The sequence below is a fragment of the Dermochelys coriacea genome, chromosome 3 (genome assembly GCF_009764565.3).
Source record: "Dermochelys coriacea isolate rDerCor1 chromosome 3, rDerCor1.pri.v4, whole genome shotgun sequence".
Classification (NCBI taxonomy): domain Eukaryota; kingdom Metazoa; phylum Chordata; order Testudines; family Dermochelyidae; genus Dermochelys; species Dermochelys coriacea.
This window is the reverse complement of record NC_050070.1, coordinates 169,546,108-169,573,072: the sequence shown is the minus strand read 5'-3', so window position 1 is coordinate 169,573,072 and position 26,965 is coordinate 169,546,108. Positions and strand designations below refer to the sequence as shown.

At 44.6% G+C, this 26,965-nt stretch overlaps 2 long non-coding RNA genes across 2 annotated transcripts in view; both read right to left on the bottom strand.

Annotated features, from left to right (window-relative positions):
* The window catches only part of LOC122459514, a 100,013-nt gene that overhangs the window by 32,069 nt on the left and 40,979 nt on the right, over positions 1-26,965 (bottom strand). The window lies entirely within an intron of this gene.
* LOC122459513 lies at positions 12,385-13,740 on the bottom strand. The gene is made up of 2 exons (XR_006280258.1): positions 13,704-13,740; positions 12,385-13,000 (listed from the first exon to the last, which is right to left on the bottom strand). It is a non-coding gene; the product is annotated as an uncharacterized LOC122459513 (long non-coding RNA).

The window sequence follows — 26,965 nt, the reverse complement described above, 5'->3', positions numbered from 1 at the left end:
GGGGAGGCAGCCATCTAAGAGCTCCCATAGCAGAATTTAGGAGCTCCATGTCCAAGGGACCTTCCCCTGATGTGGAGCTCCGTTGTGGATGGGCTTAGAGCCCCAGCAGCCAGATGCTTCCTTCCTGCTAGGCTTCCCCTGGCTATCCTCAAGACAAGGTTTAATTGCCTACTGGCATTACCTGGCCAGTTAGGAGCCTCCCAGGTGATCAAAAGGTTTTTGTAATCAGTTAACACTGTCACACAATGGACCAGAATTCAGTGCAGTCTACCATACAAATCAGGGGTTCTTGCCCATCAATTTAGCTCTAGTGTGCAATTTCATGCAAAGGGCCTTGAACATTAGCATGTAGTTAAGAAGGTTGAAGTGGATACCTTATTCAAGCAGACTGGCAAATGTTAGAGCCCCAATGTCTTATCATTGTCCACCTCTCCACTTCTTGTGTCCCTTTCACTTCCCTAACCTTCCTCTAATGTTTCCAAATGTGTACTGCAGTTATTTTCTCCTCCTCTACGCCAGGCTCCTCTCCTGAGCATTTCTTATTGGTTTAGGTGGCTCTCTGCTCAGCGTGCTGACTTCTGTAAATCCCTTTTTAGGTGCCTAACTCTCCCCATGCATCGTATGGGGAGTCTGGGTATGTAACTTGGGGTTATATGAATTCAATTAGATGGCAGGACATCTAAAAAGTTAGGCTATGTCTACATTAGAGACCTTATAGCAGCACAGCTGCATTGATGCAGCTACACCACTGTAAGATCTTGCATGTAGCTGCTCTATGCTAATGGGAGAGAGCTCTCCCTTCAACATAGTGCTCACCCACAATGAACGGTGATAGCTACGTTGGCAGGAGAGTTTCTCCCACCAACATAGCACTGTCCACACCAGCACTTCTGTCAGTGTAACTTATGTCACTTAGGGGAGTGTTTTTTTTTCCCAACCCCCTGAGCGACATACATTTTACTGACAAAAGTGCTCATGTAGACATAGCCTTAGACACCATAATGCTCTGCCTAAATCCCTCATGTGAATCCCACCACTAGGGGACTTGCCCAGGGTCACACAGGAAGTCTGTGGCAGAGGCAGGAATTGAAGCTAGAGGTTCCAAGTTTCAGACCAGTGTTTTAACCCAAGGACCATCCTTCCTCTCTCCTGAGCCTCACCAGAGTATACGAGATCAGAATCAGGCCCTGCATATCTAACTGAAGAATACAGAACATATGTGTTATCATAAAAAAGCAATGAGTTCAATAGCTAAATAAGAGACACTCCAGCATTAAGGTTTGAACAAGGGCTGGACCCAGACCAAACCCTCAGAGATGAAAAGTCCCAGACTCTGGTGAAGTTCTGCTCCAGATCTGAATTTGGTGACTGTAGCCATATCTCTGTAATGAGAGGAGCCAAAATCCATGATGTGAACACCTCTGGTCTTTGTGTCTTGCACCCGTAGAGCAAAACTGAGTCCTACATGAGTCCAATCCTGGCCCCATTGAAGTCAATGGCAAAACTCATTGACTTCAATGGGTCCCGGATTTCACCCTAGGAATCTAACGCTGCAGTTCCCACTGAGGATGGCAGCAGTCCTACCTGAGCAAGGACTACTCTATATTTCCCTAGGACAAGATTTCTTTTCCACCTATCCTATGAGTGGGTCTTACACAGGAGAAGTGGGGTTCTGTTTCTTCAGATGCTGTTTTTCTGACTCGAATAGTCAGTCAATTTCATTTAAGCTGCTGTGACACTCTTGGAAGAACATCTAATCCATTAGCCACGTACAGAAACTCTATAATAAAAAAAAAAAGGAGAGAGAGAGAGAAGGTGGTGGCAGCAAGAACCCAAGCAGGTACATACAGATTAATACACAAGTAGACAGCTAGCTTTGGGTTACCAGAATATCTGCAACATTTGGGATATTAACAGGTTTCAGAGTAGCAGCCGTGTTAGTCTATATTCGCAAAAAAGAAAAGGAGTACTTGTGGCACCTTAGAGACTAAAATTTATTTGAGCATAAGCTTTCGTGAGCTACAGCTCACTTCGTCAGCTGCATCTGATGAAGTGAGCTGTAGCTCACGAAAGCTTATGCTCAAATAAATTTGTTAGTCTCTAAGGTGCCACAAGTACTCCTTTTCTTATTTGGGATATTGACTGCTTCCCTCGCTGTAAACACAAATGCGAAGTCTCCTGCATATTTTCAGGATTACAATCATTCACTCCTTCCCTATTACACTTGGGCCTTCTCCTGCTCCCATTGTAGTCAATGGGAGTTTTGCCATTGACATTATCGTCAGCAAGAATGGGCCCTACTTTTTTTTTTTTTAAAATCAGGATGTCAATCCAAGTGTTATTTTAGGTACTATTAGTTTCATGTTCTTTGTTCACACTAAAGTGGTCCTAAACCCAAAATCCCAGCCCCAAGCTTTGACCAAGTTCAGTTTCAGACCCAGATTGTGCAACTCACCCCGACTCCGTAATGGGCCAAAACTCAAACTCCTGGATTCAGCTATCCACAACTTTTGAGAAAGTTTGAATCCAAGTCCGTAAGCAAAGTCTGTAGGTGGACCCCACTTGTAAATTTGCCAGCTATAGTTTATTTACCTTCTATGGTTTTCCAAGATAATTAGGAATCTACAGGATGTTACCGACAGACAGTTCTGGACTTCTTGGGCATTTAAATATATTGGACCACACCTTAAATTGTCTTGCCTGCCTCCTATATGATATAAGCCAGGATGTTGGCCCCTGAGGTACTGGGGAAGGAGAGTCTCAGCAACAGACCTTTTTACGGCATTTATAAAATCATCAGAGGAAATTCATGGACAGTATTTCTTCATCTCTCTGCCTTCTCCCTAAATATTTATTACTGGTTTTGCTTTAGAAATACAGTAAAGGCCAGATTCTGCCACCCTCATGCAGATCATGTTTTCCAACCACAAGAATTCAAAAATTAAGAGTCAGGTCCCCCAAAATCATGAAATTGGCTTAAAAAAAATCACAAGAATTTTTAAAAATAATAAATGTGGAGTTTATTTGCCTTCTGGATTTTGAGCCTTTCAGGGAGCACTTGGGTAACATTTTCAAGCAACCATGAGGGCAGGAAACTTCCCCCCCCTCAGATAACCCCATGACTCCAGGAGCTGGGGCTTTAAGAAAACACCCAATAATGTGAGACATTGAGTAATATTGTACTCTGTGATAATCCCCATTAAAACAAATGGCACTCCTCAAAGGGAAAGGTACCACTAAGTGCGAGCAAAGGGGGCAGAATCTGTCCCTAACTGGGTGAAGATGTTTGCATACCAGTCACCAGCCCTAAAGTCTGATAGACAATCTGGGATCTACTTTGCACTTCCCTAGGAAAGGCAGGGAAGGGAAGTGGATGATACTAAGCCTAGGGCAGTCAGTCTCCTCACTATTCACCCCCCATTCTTCTCCTGTTTCTTTTCAGCCCCGTCCTATTCTCTCCTGCTTCACAGCCTCTATTCAGGCCCCTTCTCGGCCTGCCTCTGCTGCCACCATCTCCTCCTCTTTGGGGCTCTGTGCTGGCTGGGCACAAAAGCAGAGAGAAGTAGCATGTGGCTATAGCAGACATTAGCAGCTAGCAGTAGGAACTGCAAAAGGTACTTGCAGGCCAGCTGGATGAGCAAGGACCCAGCTAAGCTGCAGGAATGCATGGCAATGTGAGCTGCATGACAATTGGCAGGTCTTGATTCCTTTACCAAGGGAGGGCAGCCTTAAACTCCAGATAGGGCTTCAGAAGAACCTTGCTGGCACAAATTTCCCAGGTGCCCTGGCACTGCTCCCACTCTGGCTGTTCAGGGACTCTTTAGGCGGCACTGGCCAGCTCCAGGACCCCAGCTGAGTTGGAATTGCAAGCCGATTGCACCACTGTGCCTCCAGTCCAGGGGGGTTTCCCATCACCAAGGTTTTGCAGACCACCCAAGTTGTGTGACTCTGTATGTGCAAAGTAATTTGAACACCCCACACAGAGTTATGTACGTGCTGAATAGTCGATATGCTAGGAAGGTACTGGGCCACCTCTTCCAAATCTTTCTTGTCCGTATCTGTGTGGCTGCGAGTGCTTTGGTTCAGAGCATGCCCATTACATGAAATCCGGTTTGTCGTCCTGTTTTACATCTGATTTAGACAGCCTTTAGAGGAAACCAGCATCAGGTTTTGTAATGATCTGATGAAATTCTGAATTCAGGGAAAGCAGAGAAAACAAGAAACTGAAACCAACAGGATCTGGTCAGAGCTCAGCCTCTGAACTATGCAAGAGAGGGGTTACTGCATGAGATGTGCGCTTGACAGGACAAAGGGCTCAGCTCTGGAAACAGTCACCATGCTGAACTGGCTCTGGCAGGAAGGTGAAAGTTCACCATATTCAGCATGTGAGTGACTATCACATGCAATGGATTGTGAAGGGATTATGAAAATTGTGTTTCTTTCAACTGTGGCTTCATTCCAAAATAGATCTCTTCAAGTCTTGAGACCTGTAGGCAGACAGTACTCAGAGAAAGTAGCACTTGGGCACATAAGGGTTGTACATCTCAGCCTACCATGGCCCAAAAGAAGGATGCAAGGCATGACAAGACCCAAAAGGAAGGACATAAAAATAGAGAGACAAGGTAAGTGAGGCACTATCTTTTATTGGACCAACTGTTGTCTCTCTACTATCCTGGGACCAACATGGCTACAACATTGCATACACAAAAATACTCAGGCAGGAAACTTAAAATGTGATGAGATCTTTCCTTACAACTAAATAGCTCCTTCAAGAACCTCAGTGTCATGATTTTTTGTTTCTGATGCAACTAACTGTCAATCAATGTGAGGGCACAGCAAATTTGTCCAAAACATAAGACATTTTGGGACTAAAATGAGGTAAGTTCATGTGAGAGGCATAGCAAGCACAACAGAAAGGGAGAGGAAGGAATTTGTATGTGTTTATAGCAATTAGAGCCCAACAGTTTGGAAGTTGTTCTAAACAACCATGATAGGGCATAAGTGAAAAATCAATAAATAATAAAGTCAAACAGAAATCCAGACCTATAGCACAGCCCTGCTGTCATTTCCTCCCATATCCACCTCCTACAGTCCACCCACACCTCTCTCTGACAGCTCCCTTTGGGCCCACATAGCGCTCAGTGCCGAGTAGAGCTGCTTGGGCTATTCATATATCAAATGTGAAGAATATCCCCTGTTGGCCAGTGGTCTATAGACCGATGGAGACATTTGCAGATTTTTTTGCTATTCACAATTGCTCTACTCCAATAAGGGAGTGCACTAGGGGGTTCAGTCTCTGCTATGGCAGTGGTGTCAGACAGGTCCACACCTAGGCAATCGAGATAGGATGTGTGCACAGAGTGCAGACCCTTGGAATGGCAGGGCCCTATTTGGCCACATAGAACTAAGGCTGGCACTGCCAAGAGCCAGGAAACAAAGAAAAACTGCTGGGAAAGCCTGATCTCCATGAGATTTCTGGGCTAATTCCACAGATCCATAAGGTTTGGGAAAGGATTCCTAATTTAGGGTGTTTCTCTGGACTGAACCATCCCTTTCCAGATCTTCTGAGGCTTGTCTGCTCCATTACTGACCTCTGCAGCCACCTACAATTTCAGGGCCAAGCCGTCTATGCTCTAATAAATTTGTTAGTCTCTAAGGTGCCACGGGTACTCCTTTTCTTTTTGCGAATACAGACTAACACGGCTGCTACTCTGAAACCTGTCAACTGACCTGCAATCACTGCTTTGAATTCTAAGCAGCAGTGACATCTAGTGATGTGGAACGGAATGTGCTAGGTTTGCAATACAGGCTGTGGGACTCAGTGAAACTTCAGGGGCTGCAGTTCACTTGTTGTTAAAAAGAAATAAGCATGGTGGATCACACATGAAGCTCTTTGGTGACATCCTGTTATCAGTTATACCTGGGGCTGAACAGTTCTAACATGACAGAATCTATGATCTGTAGAGGATGTCTGCATTAAAAGTCTAGTGCTCCACAAACAAACACAAACTAAAGAAAATGACAGGAAAAACAATTCAATTCCTCTATTCAAAAGAGCATTTAACCTCCCTGCATAAATGACCTACTCTCAACCCCATTGCAGTTGGATCCTCCATTGCCCATTGATTCTCCCACAAACACCTTTGAGCTTTCTTCCATGCTGTCCCTTCTGCGTGGAATGCCCTCCTTGTCAAAAATCTGTGAAGCCACAACCTTATCTTCCTCTAAATCCCTCCTGAAGCTTCACTTCTGCCACGATGCCTACACAAGACAAGCACTAACACCAACAAAACCACCATACCTAGAAACTGAGTACACAGCTAGTCTGAAAAAACATATCTGTCTTAATGCTACGCCAGCTTTCCTCCCACCTCACCACCTCCCAACCTAGTCATTTATTTCATCCTTCTGCAGCGTACTGTCTTAAACTAAGGCTGTCATCTTTTACTATATCGTGTACAGTTCTTAGCACAATGGGCCCCAACCTGCATGGGACCTCTAGGCAACTGTAATACAGAGAATACATGCTAATAATAATAATTAATAAAATAACAGTCTCAGACTTCATTGCTTAAGTATGGTCTCACACAGACTGATCATTGTTTTTAAAGAAGGTGTATACCTTTTGCATGGCTAAATGCTGCTCTAAGTTTTGCTCTGCCCTTTTACATAGATTTAGAATCCTCATACATTACTAATGAAAACATCACTACCATTCTATCAATGTTGCCCCATAATACTTTTATGCTGAAGCAATACAGCTTCATCTATCTGCCACAAATAAACTGAGATGATTACACCTGTGTGAGTCATGAAACTTTGGTGTCATGTGCTGAGGGTGGTTCAGGCAATTCAACAGGTAGACCAGGAGAACAAAACAAGTCTATTTGTATTAAAACAAAAAAACAAACAAAAAAAAACAAACAAAAAAACCTTTCTGTCCCAAAGGAATGATGATCACACGAGTTTATGCAGATCCTGTTACCGCAGCTGTTCCTCAAGAGTAACTGCTTGGTGGTGCCAAGGACAGTTAACAAATGTAATGCATCTTTTTTCTTAGTTCTGATGGGCATGCAGTAGCTATGGATTCCTGATGGAATGAGGTCTATGACCACTCATTACATTCTGCTTCTAGAGCTGCAAACATCCATAATGAGTTCAGTCACGAAACACCAGAAAACAAATCTCTTCTCCCCTTACTCTTTAGAATAGGGTATTTCAAACAATGATCAGCTGGCACCATTATTGGCGCTATTGTTTACATTACAATACCGTCGAAAGGCCCTAACAAAGGTTGGGCTAGGCACTGTGCACACACCTAGTAAGAGGCGGTCCCTGTCCCAAAGAACTTACAATCTAAGAAGAGAAGGCAAATGAAGGGTGGGAGGGTAAACAGAGGCATAGAGAGGGGACGTGACGTGCCCAACGTCACTCAGCAGATCAGTGGCAGAACAGAGAACAGCCTCTCTCCTGTGTCCCAGTCCAGTGCCCTCTCCACTAGACCGTGCTGCTTCTTGCGTGGCTTGTGGAACCCAAACTACAGCATAACCTTCCTTTTTCAAAAACAAACGCAACCAACTAACTGACTAGGTGCTGACTATGAAATGCTAGAGTCTGGACGCTGATGGTGCCGCAGTGACCAAAAGGGACTGAGGGTGCTAGAGCCACAAGAGGTTGTAAATGCAGTCCAAACAGCCTCCATTATCCCAATGATGGCTTGCACACTCAAGGCACACGCACCTCGGTTATACAGAAAATAGCAGCACATCTTGAATTTTCAACCCAGGAGGCTGGTTCACTGTGTACTATAACTTTGCTCCCAGTTCAAATCTGTAGGCTGCGTGGTCGTCCCACCCTGTCAGTCTGAAGGAGGCCACACCTGCTAGCTGTCGCATACCTATAAAGGTGAGCTCAAAGGGGGGGGAAAAATTAGCTTTACCTAGTGCTCCGGCCCTCCAGCCAGGCAGAACAGTACAGCAGTCTATAAGCCCTAGGCCCAGCCAGGAAGGGGCAGCAAAGCAATGGGTAGGCTCTGGCCTGCAATCAGGGCCGAGCAGCCAAGCAGTCTATGAGCCCCGGTAGGGGTGAGCACCAGTAAAGTCTAGGGTCTCAGGTAAGGGTGAGCACTAATAAGTCTAGAGGCTCAGGCAGGGTTGAGCACCAACAACATGGGACTCAGGTAGGGTTGCCTGAGGAGAGCAGGCCTCCTGGTCTAAGGAGGGGGGAGTACTGCCACCCCCAGGATAGGGTGGCAGCGGGGATGTAGGCCCACCACATCCCAGCCCAGGGCCCCAACAGTGGCAGAATGGCCACCACTGGGTCAGCAGGGATCTGCCTGCAACACGCGGACCTTGTATCAGGTCAGCTCCCTACGAGTCAGTTGCCTGGTTTCCCTGGGATGCTTTCTACTCTCTCCCTCAGGTGTACTTGTGTCCGTCATAGAATCATAGAATATCAGAGTTGGAAGGGACCTCAGGAGATCATCTAGTCCAACCCCCAGCTCAAAGCAGGACCAATCCACAATTTTTTTTGCGCCAGATCCCTAAACGGCCCCCTCAAGGATTGAACTCTCAACCCTGGGTTTAGCAGGCCAATGCTCAAACCACTGAGCTATCCTCCCTGCTGACACACTGTTCTTTTTTGCATGTTATTTATTATTTGTATCGTGGAGGCCTCATTGCACTAGGTACTGAGAGATGCACAGTTCCTTCTCCAAACAACTTATATAAACTGAAACAATGCAACAAATGCAGCTAGGTAAAATAGCGGATGTACGTTTCGAGGGGAGGGTTTTAATCTTTGCCAGCTTCAAAGAAACCTTCCACCAGTAAGTAAGCATTCATTTGGAGAGTTATCCTGGCTCAGCCTCTCTATTCAAAAAGCCATGCAGTCAATCATGGAGATGGCATAAAGCCAGACCATGAAGTAAGCTTCTTACATGACAGCACAAGAGAATATCCCAATGACATTGCCAACACTAAAAGAAGGGTCCTCTTTGGCTGTCTGGGTGTTACCATGAGAGCTAGTATCTTCTCCTGGCAAATCTTGAATATCCTTGCTTTCAGAGAGAACAACAGGAAAAACAAAGTAGATCATAAGTGCATGACTGGGATCTGTCACCTTTACACATCTCTTTCTTCTTGAGGAAAACCATGTCCGTGGCATTTTCCTTTGTTGAGAAGAGATCTGTCTCTGGAAAGTCCCAACTTTTAGAAGATGCATGTCCTTACTGTAGGAAGACTGGGCCAACGAGGCTGGGGAAGAAGAATGCTGAAGAACCAAGCAAAGGCAAAATAGACATCTTGGGGGAACGCTGCCCAGGTGGCAGCTCCTCAGCATCTCGGTCAGCTGGCAGCCCGGGGAGATCCAGCCAGTCCTCAGGCAGCAGCCCTGGCAGCTCTGCAGCATCTTGGTCGGCCAGTGGTCCTGAGAGCTCTGGCCAGACCTCAGAAGGCAGTTCCTCTGCAGGCTCCAGCAGCAGGCGGGACATGTCCATCTCCTGTGGTGGCTCCACCACAACTGAGCTGCTGGACCTGCCTTTTGTACTTACCCTTTCTGTGCTGCCCTTCTGCTTCTGTCGGGGCGGATGTGACTCGCCTGGTTCGGCCCACTAGGGGGTGTGTTGTGGTCCCTCCTGTCACTCTGAGGGATGCCATGCCTCCTCACTACAACATCACACGGGAAGCATACTGAATCCTTACGAAATGAGTGGGAAACTTGCCTCAGCAAATTCTACCTGCAAATAGAGCTGCTGTTTGCGTGGGACCTGATCAACAAAATTTAGATCTGGATCCAGATTCCTCTTCTTCTCCAAAGTTAGCAGGGGCTTCTCTCAGGTTTTGGTTGAGGCCCATCTCTAGCTACTTCGTGAAGACCAGAAAGGTGCTGCCCACACATCTCCTGTTGCCAGGCTATTTAGAGAACGGGATGGCACATTCTGGGTCTTTCCACTCACCAACAGTCTCTCCATTCTGGATCTCTCCAGTCATTCCTTCAGACTACAAAAAAAAAAAAAATCACACTAGCTGCTAGTTGCTGTGGGCACTGGCATTTCCATGAGGGCTCTAATACTGGACCTAAAAAGCATGACTACAGAGCAAGCTTTTGTATTTCTTTCCTATCCTGAGCAAGAAGGAAAAGAGAAGACAGTGTGGTCTAGCTCAGCATTTTTCAAACTTCAGGTTGCAACCCAGTACTGGGTCGCAGCCTGTCAGGCACTGGGTCGCTCTGGTCAGCACTGCCAACTAAGATGTTAAAAGTCCCATCGGCAGTGCTGCCCAGCTAAGGCAGGCTAGTGCCTACCTGTTTCAACACCGTGCTGCGCCCTGGAAGCGGCCAGCAGCAGGACCAGCTTCTAGGCAGGGGGACCACAGGGCTCTGCACACTGCCCCTGCCCAGAGCACCAGCTCTGCAGTCCCATTGGCCAGGAACCAGCCATTGGGAATGGGGGGGCAGTGCCTGAGGGTGAGTGTCACGTGAAACCGCTTGTGCGCCTCCCCCTAGGAGCCAGATCTCCTGCTGGCTTCTTCTGGGGCACAGCATGGTCTGTGGTGCCAGAACAGGTGGAAAGCCTGCCTCTGCACCCTGGCTGCGCTGCTGACCAAGAGCCACCAGAGATAAGTCTATGTCCCAACCCCATGCCCCAACCCTGCACTCCAATCCCCTGCCCCAGCCCTGAGCCCCTCCAAACCCACAGCCCAGCCTGCACCCCAAACTCCACATCCCCAGCCCAGAGCCCTGCCCCCATCCTGCACCCCAACTTCCTGCCTCAGCCCAGAGCCGCCTCCCACACCCTGAACCCCTCATTCCCAGCCCCCCCCCGCAGGCCTCACCCCTGCACTCCAACCCTCTTCCCCAGCTCTGAGCCCCTCCCACACCCCAAACCCCTCATCCCCAGCTCCGTTGGGTCATGGGCATCAACAATTTTCTTCAACTGGGTCCCCAGAAAAAAAGTTTGAAAACTCCTGGTCTAGTTGATAGGGCACCAGAATGGGAGTGACTAGACAGGCAGGATACTTAACCTTACTCAGATCAGTTCCCCTCTCTTAGTGAGAGAAGGATAATAAGAGCATATTACATGTTTAGACCACCATACTGTCATTATCTAATTAATCCTCACAAGGGCTGGGGTGTCACTATTCTCCTTTTATGATACATGGAGAAAGGAAAGAGAATCTTGGTGAGGTGTAAAGACACACAGAGAGAACCAGGATTAGAACACGGGATTATCTGGTGCTTCCCCCTGTACTCTTTCCTCCTGACCACACCAACTTTTAAGGCTCATCATCTGCTCTTATTAAACCCCTAGAAGGAACTCAGCCATCCGCAGCTGAGCAAGTTTCACCTATTCAATTGCCACCCAAACATATGTATTTGAAAGAAGTACATGTAAATGCCTGATGCTGCAGAAAAGCTTGTTTGAGTGGTGGAGATTTCTAAAGAAGAGTTTATCTTCCAAACACTGCCAAGACCAGTGAGTGTTAGGCCACTGATTTGCTGAGCAAAACTGGCTGCATAGAATGAAACCTGCCTGAGGCTTGCTGGAATAAATTTACACACCCAGTTTAGTCTGGAACTCTGGCACAGGCAATGTGCTGGGAGGGTATGGCCCCCCCGATTTCTGCCAAGGTTTACATCCCTGCCCAGTACCCTGCTGCATTACCATTAGAACCTTTAAATTGTGCCCCCCATCAACAGTTATGCATAATCTCTGAATTCTAGGAATTTAAAGGAAGAAATGAAATGTAACTCTACTTGTTTGTGTGGGCCAGGCCAGTCCCTCCACCCTTTTCAACCTGTCTTGGGAAATATACCATCAACTCTGTCGCCTCCAGGCATGCACAATGGGCACACTTCCAGAATCTAGCAGAGAGAATGCCAACTTCATTGGATTTGAATCACAAAGGCATTTGGCAACACTCACTTGTCCAAATGAAATAAAAGTCATAGATCTGAAGACCATAATTAAGGGCAGAATAGAACCTTATGGAACCAACTAAGTCACCTGCTAAATAAAAAGTTCATACAAGTTCAGCAGCTCAACTGATACACGTTATTGGCCTTTTCATCCCTTAAAGGTACAGAACAGTATCCCAAAGTTAGTGAATTTAGTAGTCATGAAAGACATCAGGTTGATATCCCTGGAGTTTGAAGTCACCTATTCACCCACAGGACAAGTACAGCATGGACAAGTACAGCTTGTCCACCAATATGCCTCAACTCTGTTTAGAAGGGACCACCTCTAGGAATGAGCAGGGCATTCAGCTTCAAATATCCCTTCAGTCCTTGATATCGCTGCTGAGACTGCCAACTGTGGTGTGACATTCGCCCATTTGGTACAGGAGCAAGACCACCAATCCATTTCACAAGATCATCTAACCGCCATGATTTGGTGACAACATTTAATCACAAATTACCTAGACTCTATTTGAATCTGGAGGTGAAAGGCTCAATAGCAGATTACCACATGGTGATATTTTACCAATCTGATATTAACATTGTTTCCCACTTTTTTCCAGCAGCTACAGATGTGCGCTAATGAGCCGATCCCCTCCTGCTCCAAGTTAGCAGAAACTTCATGGGAGTTAACCACAACAGTCTATCCAAGATCATACTCCATTCTGTTCTCCACTGCATGCTGTTTATCTTATCCATCCATGAGGATATAGCCAGGGCTAGTTAAAAGAAACTAATTGCATGAGTAGAAAACCACTGGTGATATATTAAAATCCTCCCTTTCTGCTCAGCTGGGATCACAGAGTGCTGGAAAATGAGGCTTCAGAGGCACAGTTAGGTTTCAAGTCCTCCGGCTATTCATTGAACAGATCAGACTCTCAACCTACAAAGGGCATATTAGCGTCAATGAGTTAGAGGTGAAACATCCACGGCTGAAGAATCCAGATCTGATTTAGACCAAGACTTTCAGGCATCTTCATATTGAAGGGAAGGGCAAATCAGGGGAACGTTCAGTTTGCCTTCCCCATGCACAATTAATCTATCCCTGGAAAAAGAAATCTCTTAAACAACATATTGGTTATATAAATAGCATCACATCTATGCTTTGCATCAACACTATTCTCATTAAAAACTCTGTGCTGTATCTCAATGGCAGTGCCTGAGAGGAACAGGTACAAAAAACCAAACAAACAAACAAACAAAAAAACCCAACAACTCACACCACAAGTGCGGGGGGGGCAGAAGGGAGAGAAATTGAAGAGCACAAAAATAAAGGAGAGAAAGAAAATACGCTATAGTCTGAACCCCTCTGCTGGGGGGGGGGGGGAAGTGATATAAATTCAAATGCATTATTGCAGTTATCAGAGACTAAGAAAAAGTCTGTCTTAATCTCTGCAAACCTATGTGTTACAGATGTGAGATCTTGGAAGCATTGAAACTTCAAATGACTATTATATTGAGATATGCCAGACTATGGGTTGAAGGATTAGTCATAAACTTGTGTACCTATAAATGTTACATGCATCTCTGTGAGCTAGGGATTATATTCTAGCCCCCTGGGGAAGGGTTTCGTAGCTTCCCCCAGGAACTAAAACTAGTGGAAGAGCTACAAAAGGATCTAACAAAACTGGGTGACTGGGCAACAAAATGGCAGATGAAATTTAATGTTGATAAATGCAAAGTAATGCACTTCGCAAAACATAATCCCAACTACACATACAAAATGATGGGTCTAAATTAGCTATTACCCCTCAAGAAAGAGATATGGGAGTCATCCTGGCTAGTTCTCTGAAGGCGTCTGCAGCGGCAGTCAAAAAAGATAACAGAATATTAGAACTTATTAGCAAAAAAGATAGATAAAACAGAAAATATCATAATGCCACTATATAAATCCATGGTGCACCTACACCTTCAAAACTGCATGCAGGTCTTGTCGCCTCATCTCAAAAAATCATATTAGAATTGGAAAAAGTACAGAGAAGGGCAACAAAAGAGATTAGTAGTATGAAACAGCTTCCATATGGAGAGAATTAAAAACATGGACTAAGAAAAGAGACGACTAAGGGGGGGATATGAGCAAGGTCTATAAAATCATGACTGGTGTGGAGAAAGTGAATAAGGAAGTGTTATTTATCCCTTCACCCAATGTAATTAATAGGCAGCAATTTTAAAACAAACAAACGGAAGTGCTACTTCACACAATGCAGTCAACCTGTGGAACTTGTTGCCAGGGGATGTTGTGAAGGCCAAAAGGATAACTGGGTTCCAAAAAGAATTAGGTAAATTCATGGAGAATAGGGCCATCAATGGCTATTAGTCAAGATGGTCAGGGATGTGTAACTATGCTCTGGATGTCCCTAAATCTCTGACTGCCAGAAGCTGGGACTGGGTGATAGGGGATGGATCACTTGATAAGCTGCCATGTTCTGTTCATTGCCACTGTGAGAAGACGGGATATGGGGCTCGATGTGACTTGGAATGGCCATTTTTATGTTCTTAATTACTTCAGATCCCAAGATAAGTAAACTACTCTAGAGACGTACCATCTGTGACAGATATTGCAGTTTTCTGCAGTATCTTTGGGAGACCTTATGAATTTAAATAGCCTTGGAGTCCATTCTACTATAAATGCAGAATTTATGTATTATTGTGGAATTGTATGCAACTTCTATAGGGGGGAGATGTGACCCAGGTAAACCCCAGGAAGCATTATGAACTTCAGAGGACTATTTGAAACAATGTGTGAGAGAAGAATAAACCTATGGGACAAACAGGATTAGGTGGCTTTCCAAGGAAATTGCTAGTGGGAGGTGAATGCTAATATACCACCTGTGGTTATGCAAGAACTCAGCCGTTTGAAGCTTCCCTGAGCAGGGGACCTTTGTCTGCTGATTACCCATTCCCAGGGTTCCAAGATTAAAGGCCCAACTGTATAAAGGAATGTCTCACAGATTCCTAAGGGTGCTTGTTCTAAGCTAACAACTGTTATGAATTTGAAACCACAGAAAACCCCCTTGATGGAATTTGAAGGACTGATCACCTGCCAGAGCCCTTGCTGGAGGTGGTGGGTGATGTCTGGCAAGTTTATTAGTATGTGTGTTGGTTCTTTTATCATTTTAATATGTTTTTGCTGCAATACTTTCACCTTAAGAATAAATGTGCTTAGTTAGAAAGGTCTGGGTGATAACTTATAACTACTGGAAATTAACCAGTTCATTGCCTCTCAGGAGAAAGCAAACTGCAGACATTGGCCTGTCTAGGCAATCTGGCTTGCTGGGAATAATACAGTGGAGGTAGTGAACTGTGCATCCTGCAAAAACCCCAGTCAGGAGGAAGAGAGATATGGGTCTCTACTCAAGAGAAGTGACTGCTGAGGATCCTGGAGCACCAAGTGGGCACCCTTGCTGGGCCATGGAGGGAGAATACCAGGTTCAGTTGCCCTGAACTGTCGTGAATTTCATATGTCGGCTCAGACCAGGTTCAGGCAGCTCAGCAGACAAAGGAAGGACTTGTGCTATAATGGGTCAGCCTAAACTGACCGAGTTCCTTCATTGTGATCCTAAAACTGGCATGAGATTGTAACCAAGAGGGCAAAACCTCTTGCATGAAAGTGCATGAAGGACTGGAACCTGCCAGGGTTTCCATGCAGAAGATGGATGACACCTGGTAAGCCAGCATTCATGTAGACTTTTCTTTTGTTATATATTGTTTAATGCTTTCATCCTAAAAATAAACATACTGTCCTTTGTGAAAGCTGGCTGGTCACTGGCAACCACTCATTGCCACTGGGAGAGAGCAGAACTGCAGGCACTGGACTAAAAATCAGACTTGCTGGGATAAGCACAGTGAATTGCAGAGGGTTGGAAAACATGATCTGTGAAGAAAAGTTGAAAGAACTGGGCACATTTCATCTGGAGAAGAGAAGACTGAGGGGGGCATGATAACTGTCTTCAAATACATAAAATGTTGTTACGAAGAGGGGGGCATTCAATTGTTCTCCATGTCCTCCAAGGGTAGGACAAGAAGTAATCAGCTTAGTTTGAAACAAGGGAGATTTAGGTTAGATATTAGGAAAAAAAAAAAAACTTTAATTATAAGGTTAAGTCCTGGATCAGGTTACCCAAGGAGGTTGTAGAATCTCTTCATTGGAAGAAGATTTAAGAACAGGTTAGACAAATACCCATCAGGGATGGTCTAGGTCAGTGCAGGAGGTTGGACTAGAAAACATCTTGAGGTCTCTTCCAGCCCTACATTTCTATGATTCTATGACTGGAAAAATTGCAATCAGCTCTACAGATAAAGAAGACAATCCCTGCCCCGGAGGTCTAAGACGATACAAAACAGATAGATAAAACAAAACGCATGGGCCTGAACTGAGAGGGCTGGAAGTATGAGGTAACAATTAAACAGAGTTTAGCATAAACCCAGAAGTCTCAGTTCATCACTTGCCTGGCCAATGTCATCTGGTAGCTATTTGAAGGCATCATGGCAGAGGTGTGTTTTTAGAAGATAGGATGGTTAATATGAAGTTGCAGCCTGTGTACTCTTCCTGAAAAATGAGTAAATAGCCCTTAGCATATTGCCATTTTCCCCTTTATGTACAAGGCATTAATAATTAATCAGGCCACTGTCTCCTCCCTACCCTGCCCTCCAAGAAATGCCAGGATGTAAAAACAGGAGTATTCAGTTGCATTTGCCATGGATGTTCTCTCTTCTGACAATACCAGTCCCTAGTATTTAGGCCCGTGGCGTCCCAGAGCAGTTCATCCTAATCCTCCTTTAGATCAGGCGTCTATTCTGCTGTTCCCATATGCATAGGGTGACCAGATGTTCCGTTTTTATAGGGACAGACCCGTTTTTTGGGACTCTTATATAGGCGCCGATTACCCCCCACCCCCATCCCATTTTTTCAGAATTGCTATCCGGTCACCCTACATATGCATACAATTACCATGCAATGGGAGTTAAGTGTTGCACCTTACTGGTCAGTGCATGTGTCTACCACTGCCCTCTGCTGGCTAGAATATCAAATCTGTTGAAGTGTACCACCCATCACATTGTGGATGGCCCAGAGGAGGGATACAAACCTTGTAAACTGAGCAAATCTGATCTGGAACAGCCAAGAGATAATACTGATTATTATTCATATTGCAACACCACCTAGAGGTCTAAGCAGGTTGGGGACAGGGTGCTACTCCATGCTGGGCCTAGCACAGAGGGAAATGCTAAGAAATATTGCCTATCCTGAAGAGCTTGCAATATAAACATGGAATGCCATCATGCATCCTGACAGTCAGTTTCTAGTGTACAGCTGTGTTTGCATCAACATCTATCATTTGGTACAAGAGAAATAAAGCCTAGGGTACTGTCTCAGGATGAGGCTCTCCTGCTTGGAGAATGAATGTCTCAGCTTCACATCAAGTCTCCATAAATGCCAATGCATTAATGTAGCAACAGGTGACAATTAGCCTCTAACAATGTTCTAGCGTATAGACATTAGCTTAGTCATGTGAACTCCACTGGCTTTGACAGAGTCAGGATCTGGGCATAAGAGATTCACCCTACACTGCCCTTCCTGGCTTTTTGAGCATCCATATATGGACGTGAAGCCTTATGTTAGGATTGACCCCAAATACCACAGGTGAATGTATTGTATAAAGGGGCTGGATACGTTTATGAACTATTACAATATTTGTCCTTAAAAGGGTAATCAATCTCCTGCTTTGGGGGGGGGGGGGGGAAAACTTACTAGAGGGATGAGAAAGGAACTGCCCCTTTCTATTCCTTATATACACACACAGCACTGCAATATCAGCCAAGAGTCCTCTGAAGGGATTTTGCTTTCCTCTGTATCCTTTGCTATTGGCCACTCCTAGAGGCAGGATACCAGACTTCACAAACTAATTGCTCTGACTCAATATGGCAGCTGCTCATAATTGTCGCAAACATTTACCAGCCCAAGCACAAAAAGTTATTCACCCACAACTGGGGGATAAGGAAAAAAACAAACAAAGAAACACATTTTACTCACTCATCAAAAAGCTAATCACCTAGGACAAGTGTGTGGGCAGAATTTGGCAAGGCTGTGGTATAGTAAATCCTGTGTTTCTGATGTCATTTATCCAAATGATCAGGACCTTGTCAGTCTGCAAAATGAGGGTGGTTATTTCACAAGAGCAGATTCTCTTGTGAGATTTCTGGCATGCCCTGCCTCCTGTGGAGCCAGAAACAGCATAGGATATTCCTTCACTAGTCCCAACAAGGGCCAGGAGTTGCAGAGCCGCTGAAAATAATAAAACACATGCAATAAAGTAATCCAGTATGTTTAGACTCAAAAATAACCTCACCTTGTGGTTTTTGGTCAAGGCTAGCTCTTAAGTTTTCCAGGCCAGTTTGCCCATCCCTTAGCACAGGGAGTCTCAAATCTTTTCATAACATCAATTTTAAAATTAAAGGATAAATGTATATATAATTAATAAAGAAACAAAATAAAAATAGACTAGTTCATCTTGTAAATGTTTGCTAAGGGGGAAAATTCCATAAAAATATTTTGCGGGGGGAGGGGGGCAAGAGAGTAAGCTATGGACCACTTCCCTTCTTATTTGCCAGCATGCAGACGAACTCCCTTCCCATTTGTGATCTTGCAGCATCCTGGGAAAACTACATTTATTGCTTACATGGAAGGCAAATATTAGGGAAATATTTAATGTGTTTTAACTTTTTAGTGCCATTTAGCAGCTGGAAAGAGGAGAGCCAGGAGCCTGAGCCAGCCAGCTCCTTGCTGGACCACTGCCTGAGCAAAATCATGGATACTTGGGATGGTTCCAAGCAGCCAAGCGTATATTAAGATCTCAGCTATACGAAGGTTCAAGAGCGTTCACATCTTGAGTTTTCCGGTCAGCCCATTAAACTGACAAGGAGCCAGCTGTGGCTTTGAATACAGATTCAAGCTTGCCCAAAGTCCCCAAAGGAGCTGAGTCTGATGAGTTTCGACTTCTGGCCCATCTCCAATGCTTATCAATCAAATCAATCCCATTTAGTGTGATGACAAGAGGAAATAAATGTGTTATTTTCACCTTGTTAAATATAGTCCATTTGCAAAGGTGGGTCCCACTACTGTCAAGTGCTGAACCTTCTATGAATTGGAGAGTGAACTCAGCTCCCCTCAACTTCAACTCCTATCAGCTAGGTAGATGAGGGTGCTCCATACCTCACAGGTGGTGCTGAGTACCTCACAGAATAAGCATCATGGTTACTTTTATCAACACCTTAATTTGTACTGTATACCAAGAGTGGGGTAATAAAGATCACAGAAGCCACACTGCATATGTCAGTAGGCAACATATTCACACTACACTCATAAAGAAACCTTGTGGTGGGCTCTGTACCTCATTAACCCCTTAAGTCAGGGGGGCAGGAGGTAACCCCACCTCACTATGCCTACACCTGTTTTCTAAACCCACCCCCGGTAGTCAGCACAGTGTGGCCCAATGGTCAGAGTCCATCTACTGCCTCTTCCCAAGTAGGGTAATGCAGCCTAGCGGCTGGAATCCATTCAATGTGCCTGTAGGGTAGTGCAGTCCAATGGCCAGAGCTCACCTAGTTCCCCTTTTCCTAATGGGGTAGCACAGCCTTGCAGCCATAGTCCCCAGTAGGGGGGCTTGGGCCCACCCAACTCCACCAGGCCCCAACCCAGAGCCCTGCCAGCAGTGGAGTGGTCCACCACAGGGTCAGTGGGGAATCCTACTGAAACACGCTGACCTCATAAGGGTGGGAGGTACCACTCCCTTAGGCACCCTGGGTCACTTTCTACCAGCTTTCCTGCAGCAGTGGTCCTTATGGTATCATGGTCCCCAGGCTCCTCAGCACCAGACACTCCCTGGGGTTCTGATAGCAACAGGCATCTTGTCCAGGTTTCTGGCTCTTCAGCCCCCATAGGTAAGGGCTGTAATAGCTCCTGGGCTGGCACCCCTGCCAACTGTCCTTCCTCCTCAGCAGTCCACTCTGACTGAGCAGCTCTGCAGGCTTTTATACCTGACTTCCAGGTGGCACATGCCCAGCAGAGCCTCAGGGGTGGGGCTTCCTCTGCTAGGAGGGAAAGATTAACCTCCTCCATACCAGTGCAGGGCCGATCCGCCCCACCACAGACCTCTTAGCATAATAAGGAGCAAAATGCAGAGAAGCTGATAGTACCACAAAAAAAATCTGCAGAGGAGAGTAAGGCAGACTTTTGTAAAGGATTCATAGCACAGGGAAATATACTCAGTGAGGAATGGATGGAGGGATGTATTGGTGATGCATAGCTCCTATCAGTAACTGTAAGAAATGTCCTCGGCAATTCAAAGTTTTATGCTGTGGCATACATGACAAACACCTGGGTATTTATATGATAGAAGCTGTTATCTATGCTTCATCGTTATCAGCCATCAGCCTACAGCTGAACTAGAGCCTCCTCAGTTCTGCTGGTGTTCACCATCATGTTGAAGGATGTGGCCAGAACCTCACAATATTTGACACATGCAGGTTATTAAAGTGTGTGACACTTAACTCTGCTTGCTCAACAAACGTTACCACTGTCATTGAATCTCCCAGGCATCATCATCTCTTGTGGCATTACTCAAAGCATTTTTTTTTTTTGGCAGGCTTATTGCAATGCCTGTGGAGGTCAATGATTCGGTCTGAGAGATTGCAGCCTTAGGGAAAAGGAGGAATCATGGCAAAAAATGGGGTCTTGGTGGCTCAAGTGGAAGGAAGAACATTGAGACTTAGCACTTCCAATCTGCAAAGCACTTGCAAATGTTAACAAATGAACCCTCACAACTTCCCTGTTAGTGCGCAAGCCTCATGAGGAGAAACTGAGGCAGAAGCATAGATTGTCAAACAAACATCGGTGTCTAAATTAGGCTCCTGAGTCCTTTCATGGAACTGATCTCTGATAGCTCCCATTGAAGTCAATAGGTGCTCAGAACTTTTGAAAATCTGGTCACTTATTTAGCAGCAACTAACTAGAAGCCCCAAGATTTGAAGAGCACGGCCAGAGAGGTTAATGGCCAAATTTTGTTCTTAATTGCAACCCCACTGATATTAGTGAAGTTACACAGATTAAATGCAAGCTGGATTTGCTCTTTTGGCCTCGTCTGCACTAGGAAATATTTACAAAACATTCCAACCATTGCTAATAGCAATGCTATTGCACCAGTGTTCGTAAACACTATTGGGAGATGCTGAGTGATACAAAAAGCAGTAAGAAATACCCCTGGCAAACATAGGTGAGTACTGCTTATTATTAATTATTATTAATTATGATAATAATAATAATCTTGGAAGGAGGGGTGGGGTGAGGGGTGCTAAGTAAACAGTCCCCTATTTATCTCTGACCCACTTCCTAAAAGCAACTTAAAAGATACCATCATCCAGAAAGTGATGTTATGTGACTGGCCCATTTAAATTAACGGTGTTGGCTGAGTGTCCAAGTTTCGTGTCAAGGGCGCTGTAAAACCTTGCTAGTGAAACCGCAGGCCAGACTGAGCTCTCACCTGGTTTCACTGCAAACCCCAAATATGGACTAACTTCATGAGCCTCGAGGCAGGTGCAGGCCACTTCTGAGGGGCTGTGGCCATAATTATGGTTTTGGAGTGAGAGCACCAAAACTCAAAGGGTTTCACATAGTTTGGGCCCAAAATTGGAGGGTTGAATGAAGTTTCACTTGGAGATCTTGGGGTCTGATTAAAAAAAAGAATCAAAGTGAGACTCAGGGAGTACAAAGAGGGCTTCGGCCAGGATTTACAGGACAAAGGGTAAATGTAGAAGCCAGACATTCAACCCTACCCCTCCCCCCCACAAACACACACCATCTTCCCCCCAGCTTATCCTTCTTGGGTTTTGGCTTTTTCTATGCTTTTGTCTCTCCTGTTTTTCCATTGCCTCTCCTTTCCCTTCATTTTTAGCACGTCTTCTCACTTTGCCTTTCCCCATTTTTTCTTCACCCATTTCTAAGCTCCTTTACCTGCTCTGTACCTTGATCCCACTTTCCTCCTCTCCCGGCCATTTTAAAGCTTGCTCCATTACATATTCCACATGCCCTCGACCTCCCACTCCTCCTCAGTTAGCAGGATTCAAAGGCAGGCCTGTTACCCCTCCTGAGCTTGGGAAGCAGCCTGCTGCTGCCTGACTGCGTGTTGCATTCAGCGCCACTCACAATGAAGCTAGCAGATCCCAGCCCTCACCTAAACTCAGGTCCAAGAACAGCAGCACACATGCTCCCCCCTTAGGGTGTGACCCCACACGAGCGGGAATTGGATAAACATTTGCCCTAACACCTACATATGCAAGCCAGCACAGAGTTAGTCTTTTTCCATTAGTCATGTTATCACTGAGGTCAGCAGTACAGAGCACTAAAAAGATAGATTTCAGCTTAGTGCAGGGAAAGAGGACTATGCCCTCAGAAAAGTTTAATGGTAGAATAGGACTTTGTAATTTCAGCCAGATACCTTTCAAAGCTTGGAGAGCAGGAGCCCTGAGTCTCTGGCGGCACCTACCTCCATATAGCAAAAGGCCCCATTCTTGTGCCTTTTGTTAGGGGTCCAGATATTTATTCAATAAAAAGTAAACATACAATTTGGTTCAAGATGATGTTTCAGCATCAGCACTTCCTTGAAACAGAGGTGGGGTGGTGCTGGGGAAGCAAGAAAAGGTTTGAATCCCTATTGTGCTACATTGAGGCCATTTACTACCAGTTAGGGGCCCTCTCTTGCAACTTATGTGCTGATGGATTGCTGTGACTGCATGAGCATCATTGAAATCTTCATTGCATCCAGGCAGTGAATTGCAGGATTGGGGCCTAACATCCCTCTCTCCTGTTGAATTGCAGTATAGATTTTTTAAAAACTTTATTAAAGGGAAAACTTTGACTGGAAATCACATTTCTGTCTGAAAACGTTACACTGATTGACATGACCCCTAAGATTACCCTAACTGAAGAAGTTAGTAAGGATAAATATTTTCCAGTTTTTTCCAGCTTGTTTATGTTGTGCACTTGACAGTTCTTTGCATCCAGTCAGGGAGCCATTGTCCCTGCAGAGCCTTACACATGCATATTGTGACGGATTGGATCACAGAAACCCCTTTGGGACTGCCACCTGATGTGTCTAGACTACCTCTGAGCCTGTTTTCCCTGCCAGCTTGGGATCTCAGTGCCTTGCCTTGTTTGAGCCAGACACGCTTGCCTACTCCAAACACAGATCCAAGTCTGAACCACATCCCCCACAAGCTTCAGGCTTAACTGAAAACTGCTTAAGAAGTGCTCCTGTCTCCAGCACTCAGATACCCAACTCCCAATGGGGTCCAAACCCCAAATAAATCCGTTTTACGCCGTATAAAGCTTATACAGGATAAACTCATAACTTGTTCGTCCTCTATAACACTGATAGAGAGTTATGCACAACTGTTTGCCCCCCTCAGTTATTAATACACACTCTGGATTAATTAATGTAAACAGTGATTTTATTAACTACAAAAAGTAGGATTTAAGTGGTTCCAAGTAATAATAGACAGAACAAAGTGAATTACCAAGCAAAATAAAATAAAACACACAAGTCTAAGCCTAATACAATAAGAAAACTGAATACAGATAAAATCTCACCCTCAGAGATGTTTCAATAAGCTTCTTTCACAAACTGGATGCCTTCCTAGTCTGGGCACAATCCTTTCCCCTGGTACAGTCCTTGTTCCAGCTCAGGTAGTAGCTAGGGGATATCTCATGACTGCCGCCCCCTTTGTTCTATTCCACCCCCTTATATATCTTTTGCACAAGGTGGGAATCCTTTGTCCCTCTCTGGGTTCCCACACCTCCTTCTAAATGGAAAAGCACCAGGTTAAAGATGGATTTCAGTTCAGGTGACATGATCACATGTCACTGTAAGACTTCATTACCCACTTGCCAGTACACAGGTATTCAGGAAGACTTACAAGTAAACAGAGCCATCTACAGTCAATTGTCCTAGTTGATGGGAGTCATCAAGATTCCAAACCACCATGAATGGCCCACACTTTGCATAATTACAATAGGACCTCAGAGTTATATTTCATATTTCTAGTTTCAGATACAAGAGCGATACTTTTATACAAATAGGATGACCACACTCAGTAGATTATAAGCTTTGTAATGATACCTTTTGCATGAAGCATATTCTAGTTACATTATATTCACACTTATTAGCATATTTTCATAAAGTCATATGGAGTGCAATGTCATACACACAAATAGCTCCATGAACTCAACAAGTGTAAAGTGAAGCACAGTGCTGAAAGCTAAGCATGTGCACAAGTCTTTGGAGGATCAGCTCTTCAGGCTCCAATCCTACAACTAACTGCACACATATGCACCTTTGTGCCTATATGACACATCAACTATAATGTGGCTCTGTGAAGCTGGAGGATTTACCCACATACAGGTAGTTGCAGGATTCACACTTTGATCAGTCTCTTCTTTCCAAAAAGACCCTTGTAAACATCAGCAAGGAAGCAGAACCACTTGTTATAAAAAGTTAATAACTTTTTAAAAAATGTCAGCACATCCTGTTGAAAGAGCTCACTCTGCAAGAACCTGGAATTTTTTAAAAAATTATCAATTTAAAACAATTCAAGCGTTGTCCCTTTACCAATACTTGCTACAACAAGAAGACATAATTTCCAGGATACAGCTATTGTTATTACACCTGTACCATGATATCTCAGGATGTCATTATCCGGTATTGTAGGATGAAGAAAAGAGTTAATCTTATATTTTCTCGGAGAAAGAGCAATCCTGAAATCCATTTATTTTCTAACTTTTTTGCCAGAAGTGTAAACGTTTGATAGCTAGTTATTCAATCAATAGTTGATCTTTTATGAAAATGTCACAAAACTCAAAGTGCGACAGATTGGTTACATGCAATAATTTATTAAAATAATTTTCATTTTGTTAGGACAAATAGAAACCTAATGCCTTGATAACCTGTAGCTTATTTAATTGCCCTCCTGTTTGAATTCCCATCTTGGACAAACTTTGGAATTCCAAGGAAATTTACAATGTGACACTAGGAGTATTGCTAAACAAATCCCTTTGTTGACATGATGGATTTTTGGACAGCTCAGATAGGAGAGGAAAGAGGAAGGTACAGTTGTCAAACACTCCTTACAAGTTTTAGGTTTAACAGGATAGAGTAATTCCCGAGTCTCTTTTGCAGACAGACAAAAAATAGCCAGTCCTGACCATGAATGGGGCCTGCTCAGAGAATGTGGTGCTCCCGTTGGGAGTTAAAGCTGTTCTCTATGCTGGGAACCCAAAGGGATGGTGGTAGGAATACTGCCTGGGGGAATCCTTGCTTCAGCATAAGGTGCCTAGATAGCAGGGATGCTGGAACAATTTTTACAGTGGGAAGTGCTGAGAGCCATTGAACCAAACTGTAAACCCTGTATATAATGGATTCCACTTCAAGTCAGAGGGCACGGCAGCACCCTTCCGCACACCCACTCCTAGTTCCAGCACCTGGGTAGTTCATGAAAGTGTGACTTATACCTCCTCACGTCAACTTCCGTGTATCCATCCCAGCATTGTCAACATGACTGCAGATATATTAGGAAGTAGGCCACTATTGTAGACATGCTTGTATATAGCAATGTCTGATGCTGATTACTGAAAATTACTGTTGTAGAAAGATGTGAGGTGCCTTGAAGGACAACCCTCATAGGTCAGGTGTGATGCTGCTTGGAGTGTCCTTTAGCTATTCGATGGGTGTACCAAAACTAAGGGTTTCTAATTTTAGAGAGCTGAGGAAGTTAATACAGAGTCTTTCGTGTTCACCCTGCCTCCTATGGAAGGTTATTGCTCAAGTTTAGTGCAGAAAAGGGGGTAATACAGACAATTTGAGAGAATAACATTGCATAACAGACTATGATTAAAGAAGGTGATCTGCTCTTCTCTATTCCTTTGCCATCTGGCACTCTAAGATATAGGTTTTTAACCTAGGGTTTGTAAGCAACCCCTTGTTAGAGGGTCATGACCATCCTGTCCTTCCATATTCCTCAGTGAGGGGGCCCACCATGGAAAAGTTTGAGAATTCTGCTCTAAAAGCTGGTTTAAGTGTTTCTGTGGCAGAGTCGGTCAAAACCAGAACAGAACCTCAAATCTGAACCCCCTTCAGGGTAAGTTACTGTTGGTGTATAACTTATACCAGTTCCCCAAACAGAGAGATACACACACACTCGCACAATCTGAGGAACAATCTTACAGTGTTATGGGTGTGTAGGTTAGGTAGCCTAATAGGTCACCTCATTCCACTTTCAGTAGCCCTTTATCGAAGGCCCTGTGTACACTGGAAAGGGTTTGCCAGTATAGATATACCAGCTTAGCAACATGGCAAATCCATCTAGGGGGAGACACAGTTTATACCAACAATAGAGTGCCTTTCCCAGTGTAGTTTACTCCAGTTCCCCAAATGGAGTAAGCTGACAAAAAAAGTTTTTTTGTCAGTAGAACTGTGTTTATACAAGGGAATTTGCTGTATAGTAATGTGGGTCCGAGAGCTGGGGGGGACCCAGCCAATTAAATGAACAACATTTAGGTCTGCAGGATAAAACATAGACATCCATTAAGTCCAATTGCTTTAGGATTGCATTGGCATATAACAACTGAAGAGCAAAGAATGCTGACTCAAAACCAGTTGATCAGACGGAAACTTTTGAAGATGTCACATCAGTAACCTCTAGAGATTTCTTCAATTTTGAACTTCAATCCCATTTGTAAATTGTATTTCTGAGGGTGTAACTCTTTCCCTCGAAGGGAAGTTTTGCATTCTAATCCTTGGGCTGTTGTAGGCCTGCCAGAATCAGCTGGTGCGCTCAGACATTTGCAACAGTTGCCAGCTCCTCTCATTCCTTCTAAACTATTTCTTGCACACCTACCACATTATGTAACTAATAATTATGCCTCTCATTGAATTCTGCTTCCTCCCATTCTCCTAGCGATGTT